This window comes from Thalassophryne amazonica, chromosome 23 (assembly GCF_902500255.1).
Source record: "Thalassophryne amazonica chromosome 23, fThaAma1.1, whole genome shotgun sequence".
NCBI classification, from domain to species: Eukaryota; Metazoa; Chordata; class Actinopteri; order Batrachoidiformes; family Batrachoididae; genus Thalassophryne; species Thalassophryne amazonica.
Window position 1 is genome coordinate 2,508,615 of NC_047125.1, and position 8,217 is coordinate 2,516,831.

The 8,217-nt window shown below is 40.8% G+C and overlaps 2 protein-coding genes and 1 long non-coding RNA gene across 3 annotated transcripts in view; 2 read left to right on the forward strand and 1 right to left on the reverse strand.

Moving 5' to 3' along the window:
- Positions 1–8,217, forward strand: part of LOC117504818 — a 3,434,143-nt gene that overhangs the window by 33,234 nt on the left and 3,392,692 nt on the right. The gene's annotated exons all lie outside the window — the stretch shown is intronic.
- The window catches only part of LOC117504825 (protein NLRC3-like), a 577,399-nt gene that overhangs the window by 25,510 nt on the left and 543,672 nt on the right, over positions 1–8,217 (forward strand). The gene's annotated exons all lie outside the window — the stretch shown is intronic.
- LOC117504902 lies at positions 3,631–7,948 on the reverse strand. Its single transcript, XR_004558961.1, has 2 exons — positions 7,651–7,948; positions 3,631–3,865 (listed from the first exon to the last, which is right to left on the reverse strand). It is a non-coding gene; the product is annotated as an uncharacterized LOC117504902 (long non-coding RNA).

Here is an 8,217-nt window from a genome sequence, read left to right on the forward strand (position 1 = left end):
AATGAGATTTATAAAGATGACTGCCTGAAGAGAACATGTAAATTTCCACAGTCATTGATGATATGGGGCTGCATGTCAGGTAAAGGCACTGGGGAGATGGCTGTCATTACATCATCAATAAATGCACAAGTTTACGTTGATATTTTGGACACTTTTCTTATCCCATCAACTGAAAGGATGTTTGGGGATGACGAAATCATTTTTCAAGATGATAATGCATCTTGCCATAGAGCAAAAACTGTGAAAACATTCCTTGCAAAAAGACACACAGGGTCAATGTCAACGAGCAGATCTGATTTGATGCAGGTGTTAGTTTTGGGGATGAAAATTTACAGGGTGATTCCATAATTTATTCCTCAGAATTGAGTGAGTCCATATTTTTTTCCTCTGCTTGGTCTAAAAAAGTAACCTTTACTGACTGTCACAATCTTTTTTTTTTTTTTTTTCTTATAGTGTTTCTTAAAGCCAGAAAGTTGCCATTTGAAATTTTTTTAGTTTTGTGTCATGTCTGTGATCTGCTTTTTTCTACAAAATTAAACAACTGAATGAACATCCTCCGAGGCCGGTGATTCCATACTTTTTGCCAGGGGTTGTACAAACTGGTTTATGGCTGTGATCTTGTTCTTTGGTGACAACTCTGTTTGCTGATCTTTTATAAGCAGTTTAGGTATTCTTGTGTTGTTTTCATTCTCATTTGCTCGATTGAAGTATTTTGTTCAATTCCCATGTATTTGTATATGGAGTCTACAGCCAGATCTTCAATGTAGCTCCCTTCATCCAACTGTATGTTTTCGGTTTTTGTCTTTTTACCTTTTGTGATTGTGCATTCTGAGCATTTATCCAGTCCAAATTCCATACCAATGTCTTTGGAGAACTTATGGACAGTTTCCATGAGCTGACTGAGTCCCTTTTTTGGCATAGAATTATTCTATAAAAAGGGGCAGAGTGGGCTCTATTTTCTGAGAAGGCTGGGGTCCTTTAAAATCTGCAGTAAACTCCTACTGATGTTTTATCAGTCTGTTATCACCAGCGTTCTCTTCTATGCTGTGGTATGCTGGGGCGGCAGTGCAAAGAGGAGGGACACTGGACATATTAACAGAATGGTGAGGAAAGCGAGCTCTGTGGTTGGCATTGAGCTGGAGTCCTTAGCATTGGTAGCTGAGAAAAGGACCCTCAGCAAACTCCTATCAATCATGGATAATAAGTGCCACCCCTTACACAGCACACTAAACAGGCAGAAAAGCCTGTTCAGTGGTAGATTGCTCTCTGTCTTGTTCAACAGACAGGTTGAGGAAATCCTTGGTTCCCCGGGCCATTCAGCTTTTTAACCTTTCCCTGAAGCACCGGGGAAATATGGATTAATATGGATTATTGGGTTTGAGTTCCTGACTTTTTAAATATATATTTATTTATTAGAATTTTTAATGCATTGGATAGTGTTTTTAAGATTCACAGGACATAAGATTCATAGTATGGACACACTGACCCACTCTTTACACTGCTCCCCTATTGATGCACTTGCATGTACAGTGACTGAATGTGGAGTGTACCCTCACCATGAATGTCCACTCTATTTGTGTTGTTTTTTTTTTTTGCAGTCCTCAAGGATAATAGCTTTGTCTATCAGTAACTGGTGTTTAGCTCCTAATCTTTTTCTGGAACAACCTATTTGTTCATTTTCCAGGTAGCCACCAGTGTCCAGATGTTCATAAATGGCATCAGCTATGATTCCTGTCAGCCAATTGTATGTTGTTGTTACACAGCAGATGGGTCTGTACTTGTTGGGAAGGTGTGTTTCCTTGGTCTTTGGAAGTAGGCTTGTGTTCCCAGTCGTTAGCCAGTCTGGTGTGTCCTCTTCTCTTCTCAATATTTTAGTAAAAGCCATGACATCATGGTGTTGCAATGCTGTCAGTCTTTTCAGCCAAACATTTGTCAATGCCAATCAATCAATCAATCAATCAATTTTATTTATATAGCGCCAAATCACAACAAACAGTTGCCCCAAGGCGCTTTATATTGTAAGGCAAGGCCATACAATAATTACGTAAAAACCCCAACGGTCAAAACGACCCCCTGTGAGCAAGCACTTGGCGACAGTGGGAAGGGGAAAAACTCCCTTTTAACAGGAAGAAACCTCCAGCAGAACCAGGCTCAGGGAGGGGCAGTCTTCTGCTGGGACTGGGGAGAGAACCAGGAAAAAGACATGCTGTGGAGGGGAGCAGAGATCAATCACTAATGATTAAATGCAGAGTTGTGCATACTGAGCAAAAAGAGAAAGAAACACTCAGTGCATCATGGGAACCCCCCAGCAGTCTAAGTCTATAGCAGCATAACTAGGGGATGGTTCAGGGTCACCTGATCCAGCCCTAACTATAAGCTTTAGTAAAAAGGAAAGTTTTAAGCCTAATCTTAAAAGTAGAGAGGGTGTCTGTCTCCCTGATCTGAATTGGGAGCTGGTTCCACAGGAGAGGAGCCTGAAAGCTGAAGGCTCTGCCTCCCATTCTACTCTTACAAACCCTAGGAACTACAAGTAAGCCTGCAGTCTAAGAGCGAAGCGCTCTATTGGGGTGATATGGTACTATGAGGTCCCTAAGATAAGATGGGACCTGATTATTCAAAAACTTATAAGTAAGAAGAAGAATTTTAAATTCTATTCTAGAATTAACAGGAAGCCAATGAAAAGAGGCCAATATGGGTGAGATATGCTCTCTCCTTCTAGTCTCCGTTAGTACTCTAGCTGCAGCATTTTGAATTAACTGAAGGCTTTTCAGGGAACTTTTAGGACAACCTGATAATAATGAATTACAATAGTCCAGCCTAGAGGAAATAAATGCATGAATTAGTTTTTCAGCATCACTCTGAGACAAGACCTTTCTGATTTTAGAGATACTGCAAAAAAGCAGTCCTACATATTTGTTTAATATGCGCTTTGAATGACATATCCTGATCAAAAATGACTCCAAGATTTCTCACAGTATTACTAGAGGTCAGGGTAATGCCATCCAGAGTAAGGATCTGGTTAGACACCATGTTTCTAAGATTTGTGGGGCCAAGTACAATAACTTCAGTTTTATCTGAGTTTAAAAGCAGGAAATTAGAGGTCATCCATGTCTTTATGTCTGTAAGACAATCCTGAAGTTTAGCTAATTGGTGTGTGTCCTCTGGCTTCATGAATAGATAAAGCTGAGTATCATCTGCGTAACAATGAAAATTTAAGCAATGCTGTCTAATAATACTGCCTAAGGGAAGCATGTATAAAGTGAATAAAATTGGTCCTAGCACAGAACCTTGTGGAACTCCATAATTAACCTTAGTCTGTGAAGAAGATTCCCCATTTACATGAACAAATTGTAATCTATTAGATAAATATGATTCAAACCACCGCAGCGCAGTGCCTTTAATACCTATAGCATGCTCCAATCTCTGTAATAAAATTTTATGGTCAACAGTATCAAAAGCAGCACTGAGGTCTAACAGAACAAGCACAGAGTCCACTGTCTGAGGCCATAAGAAGATCATTTGTAACCTTCACTAATGCTGATGCCAGAAAGTAGTTAGCTGGAGACGCTGGAAAGTCTTCGCTGAATGGATCAAACTACACTCTGTGATCCTTGAATATGTTTTTCGAAAAGCTCTGTATGAATTATCATGTGTTTGTTCAGGTTGCTCTTTAGTCCAAATCTTCGACCACACTTGGAACAGACAAATTCTTTTTGACTTTTGGTTTTTCATTTATCTTTGATGTCTTTTTAGTAGAATGCAATGGGCCCCAAACCTGGGGTCTAAAGTTGCACCCTCCTGGGGGTCTAAAGTTTGACCTGTATGAATTATCATGTGTGTTTGCAGGTGGCCCTTTAGTCAAAATCTTCTACCACACTCAGAACAGCCAAATGCTTTTTGTCTTTTTTTTTCTCATTTGCCTTGAATTTCCTTCTACAAGAGTGCAGTGGGCCCATTTGTTCAAACCTTTGACCACACTCAGAACAAACAAATGCTTTTTGGCTTTTCATTTATCTTTGATGTCTTTTTAGTAGAATGCAATGGGCCCCAAACCTGGGGTCTAAAGTTGCATCCTAGGTTCTATAGTTATCTTAACCAGATCTGGCATTGTATCCGAGGGCTCTCTTCAAGATGGTGACCGTTCCCTTAATCGCAGACAACTGCACCTCATGTGCACTTGGGTGACCGGGGATTGCCTCAAGGTATTTCTTCAGGTTCTTCTTCATCAGGCCTGTTGCTCCCACCACAACTGGAATGATATCGATGTCTTTCAATGACCATGTTGTTCTTAGGTCATTTTTCAGGTCTTGGTATTTCGAGATCTTTCCCCTTTCAGCTCGATTCAGGCCGTAATCATTGGGGACTGTCACATCAATGATTTTGGCTGTTTTCTCTTGCTTGTTCCAGATGACAATATCAGGTTTGATTGCACCTCCTTCAATGTGTCTTCCTGCTGGGATCTCTTTGTCGTAGAAGATCGTTACTTTTCCGTTGGATGAGACTGGTGTTGGCTCGTGCTCCCAGACATGTTCTTTGACTTCCATCTCCAGTTCCTTGCAGATCTTCCAGTGGAGATATTGACAGATCTTGTTATGTCTGGATGTATAATGCCCATCTGCCATGAGGATCTGGCATGCTGAAGTTAGATGGTTTACACTCTCAACAGCTGTATGACAGAATCGGCATTTATCATTTTGTGAGATCCCTGCCATTTTTTTGAAGCCATTAGTTAGGAGTCCCTGATCTTGTGCTCCAATCAGAATTCTTTCTCCATCAAAACCAAGTTTTCCATTTTTTAGCCACTCTTTTGTGTTGGTTCCATCTTTCCACTCGATGCTTTCCTTCTCTTTTGCAGTATTGTTCTCTGGTCTGTCTTGCAAGTTTTGTTGCAGGCATGAGACTGTTGCTTTTTCTCTCTTGTAGAAGCTCTCCGCCAAAGTTTTTTTGCCAGTTTAGTGATTGAGGTCCGTTCAGTTATGGCTTCGTGATGTTGTGTGACCGTTTTTATGATTTCTTCTTCAGAGCTCTTTAAGTACTGTTCAATACTTATTATCATTGTGGCCAGTTCACTATGCCAAACCCATAGGTCACCACTGGTATTGCAAACTGGTTTATGGCTGTGATCTTATTTTTTGGTGTCAGCTGTGTTTTGCAGATCTTTTTTAAGCGGTTTAGGTATTCTTTTGTTGTTTTTGTTCTCATTTTCTTGTGCTCAATTGTATTTGTTCAATTCCCAAGTATTTGTATGTGGAGTCTGCAGCCAGGTCTTCAATGTAGCTCCCTTCATCCAATTGTATGTTTTCGGTTTTTGTCTTTTTTCCTTTTGTCACTGTGCATTTTGAGCATTTATCCAGTCCAAATTCCATGCCAATGTCTTTTGAAAACTTATGGACAGTTTCCACGAGCTGAGGGAGTCCGTTTTTTGTGTTGGCACAGATTTTCAAATCGTCCATGAACAACAGATGGTTCACAAGTTTTGGTTTTCCTTTCCTTTGTCTTTACTTAAGTCATATCTGATGTCATGCTCCTTCAGGACCTTGCTGAGCGGGTCCATGATTAAGCAGAATAAGAGAGGCGAAAGGCTGTCTCCCTGAAGTATCCCTCTCTGAACTCATACATCTGGGATTGTTATTTGTCCCTCTGTGTGATTGAGGGTGATGGTGGTGTTCCACTTGTTCATTTGTGCTCTCAGGAAAGATCTTATTTTCTCATTGATGTTGTAGAGTTCTAAGCACCTCATGATCCAGGAGTGTGGTACACTGTCAAATGCCTTTTTGTAGTCAATCCAACACATGCTGAGGTTCCTCTGCCTTGTTTTGCAGTCCTCCAGGATAACTTTGTCTGTCAGTAACTGGTCTTTAGCTCCTAATCTTCTTTTGGAACATCCTTTCTGTTCATTTTCCAGGTAGCTACCAGTGTCCAGATGTTCATAAATGGCATCAGCTATGATTCCTGTCAGCCATTTGTACGTTATTGTTAGGCAGCAGATGGGTCTGTACTTGTTGGGAAGCTGTGTTTCCTTGGTCTTTGGTAGTAGGCTTGTGTTCCCTGTCGTTAGCCAGTCTGGTGTGTCTTCTTCTCCGTTCAATATTTTTGTGAAAGTCACAGCATAATGGTGGTGTAATGCTGTCAGTCTTTTCAGCCAAAAATTTGGGATTTTGTCGATGCCAGGTGCCTTGAAGTTACTGTATTCACTCATTTTCTTTCTGATGTCCTCTTCAGTGATTACAATTGTTGACATTTGTTGTTTGTCTTTGTTTTTCTGTTGTATTTTTTCAATGCACTCAGCCTCTTGGTGTTGTTTTGGGTCTTCAAAGAGTGGTCTCCAGAATTTTTCAATTTCCTCTCTCTCAGGTGGCTGTTGTACTTCTATTGTGTCGTTTGCCAGCTTTCTGTACACTAGTCTGTACACTAGTTTGCTTATCTGTTTTGCTTGTATTTTCTTGTCTTTGTTCCTAATTTGTGCTGCAAAATCTTTTACTAAGGCTTGATGTTCAGCCAGCCTTCCACCTAGCAGTTTGTCTTCAACATTGTATTTTCTTTTAATGCAATTTACTTTTTTAAGAAGATTCTTTTTGTGGTTCTTGTTTCCCAAAAATGTGGCCATTTGGGAGATCTCTGCTCTTAGGTGGCTGATTTGTTGTTGTAATTTCTTTTTCCATCGTGGCACAGTATTCTTTTTCTTATTTGTGGTGCCGTTTCTCTCCAAATCTTGTGGGGCTAATTTACTTTGTATGTACCATGCTGCTCCATAATTTACAGAGTTTAACTCTGTCAATGTGGCTCCTTCTGGGACCAGTTTGGTCAGTCCTATGTTAACTTTTTGAAGGATATTTTTGGATTTTTTACTCTCCTTTAGTTTAGTCAGTTTTGGATGCTCTTTCATGTCCACTTTTCTTGTTTCTTCAATCTTATTTGCCAATTCCTCTTCTAGTTCCTGCTGTTCTGGGTCTGTGTGCACCTGTATATTATTTTGTAGATGAGCTAGTGAACTGTTCATTTTTTCGGGGAGCAGTGAGTTGCTCATTTTTTCGGGGGGCAGTGAGTTGCTCATTTTTTTCGGGGGGGGGGGGGGGGGGGGCAGTGAATTGCTCGTTTTTTCGGACGGCAGTGAGTTGTTCGTTTTGTCTTTTGGTTTTTCATTTATCTTTGATGTCTTTTTAGTAGAATGCAATGGGCCCCAAACCTGGGATCTAAAGTTGCACCCTAGGCTCTATAGTTATCCTAACCAGATCTGGCATTGTATCCGAGGGCTCTCTTCAAGATGGTGATCGTTCCCTTAATCGCAGACAACTGCACCTCATGTGCACTTGGGTGACCGGGGATTGCCTCAAGGTATTTCTTCAGGTTCTTCTTCATCAGGCCTGTTGCTCCCACCACAACTGGGATGATATCGATGTCTTTCAATGACCATGTTGTTCTTAGGTCATTTTTCAGGTCTTGGTATTTCGAGATCTATCCTCTTTCAGCTCGATTCAGGCCGTAGTCATTGGGGACTGTCACATCAATGATTTTTGTCTTGTATGAATTATCATGTGTTTGTTCAGCTTGTCCTTTCGTCCAAACCTTTGACCACACTCAGAACAGACAAATGCTTTTTTCCCTGTATGAATTATCATGTGTCTTTTCAGGTTGCTCTTATGTCCAAACCTTTGACCACACTCAGAACAGACAAATGCTTTTTGTCCTGTATGAATTATCATGTGTCTTTTCAGGTGGCCCTTTAATCCAAATCTTCGACCACACTCAGAACAGACAAATGCTTTTTGTCCTGTCTGAATTCTAATGTGTTTGTTCAGAGTGCACTTCTGTTTCTGTCCTTTACTCCCATCTGAACAGCTAAATGGTTTTCTTCTTGCTTTCCTCCCCGTTTGTTGCTCTGAGTTGTTCATGTGACCAGATGCTTTTCCATATTTAGAGGCTTTAAATTGTTTTTCATCAGTGTTGTCTGAACGATCAATATTGGTATTTTTCCAACAGTTAAAACTTGACTGAAGTTCTCTGGTCTGTTTCCAGTCATCGCTGTCATCAGTCTCAGTTCCAGAACTGTCTGAACTCCTGCCACTGGTATCTACTTGTAAATGACAGTTTGGACCTGAGTTGCTGGCAGGTTGTGGTCCTCCATCGTCCTCTCCATCAGTTTCTGCTGTCAGTGTTCTGTGTACAGATGAGCTGCTGGTTACAGGCTCAGCCTCTGTGCTCTCATCACTTTGGCTT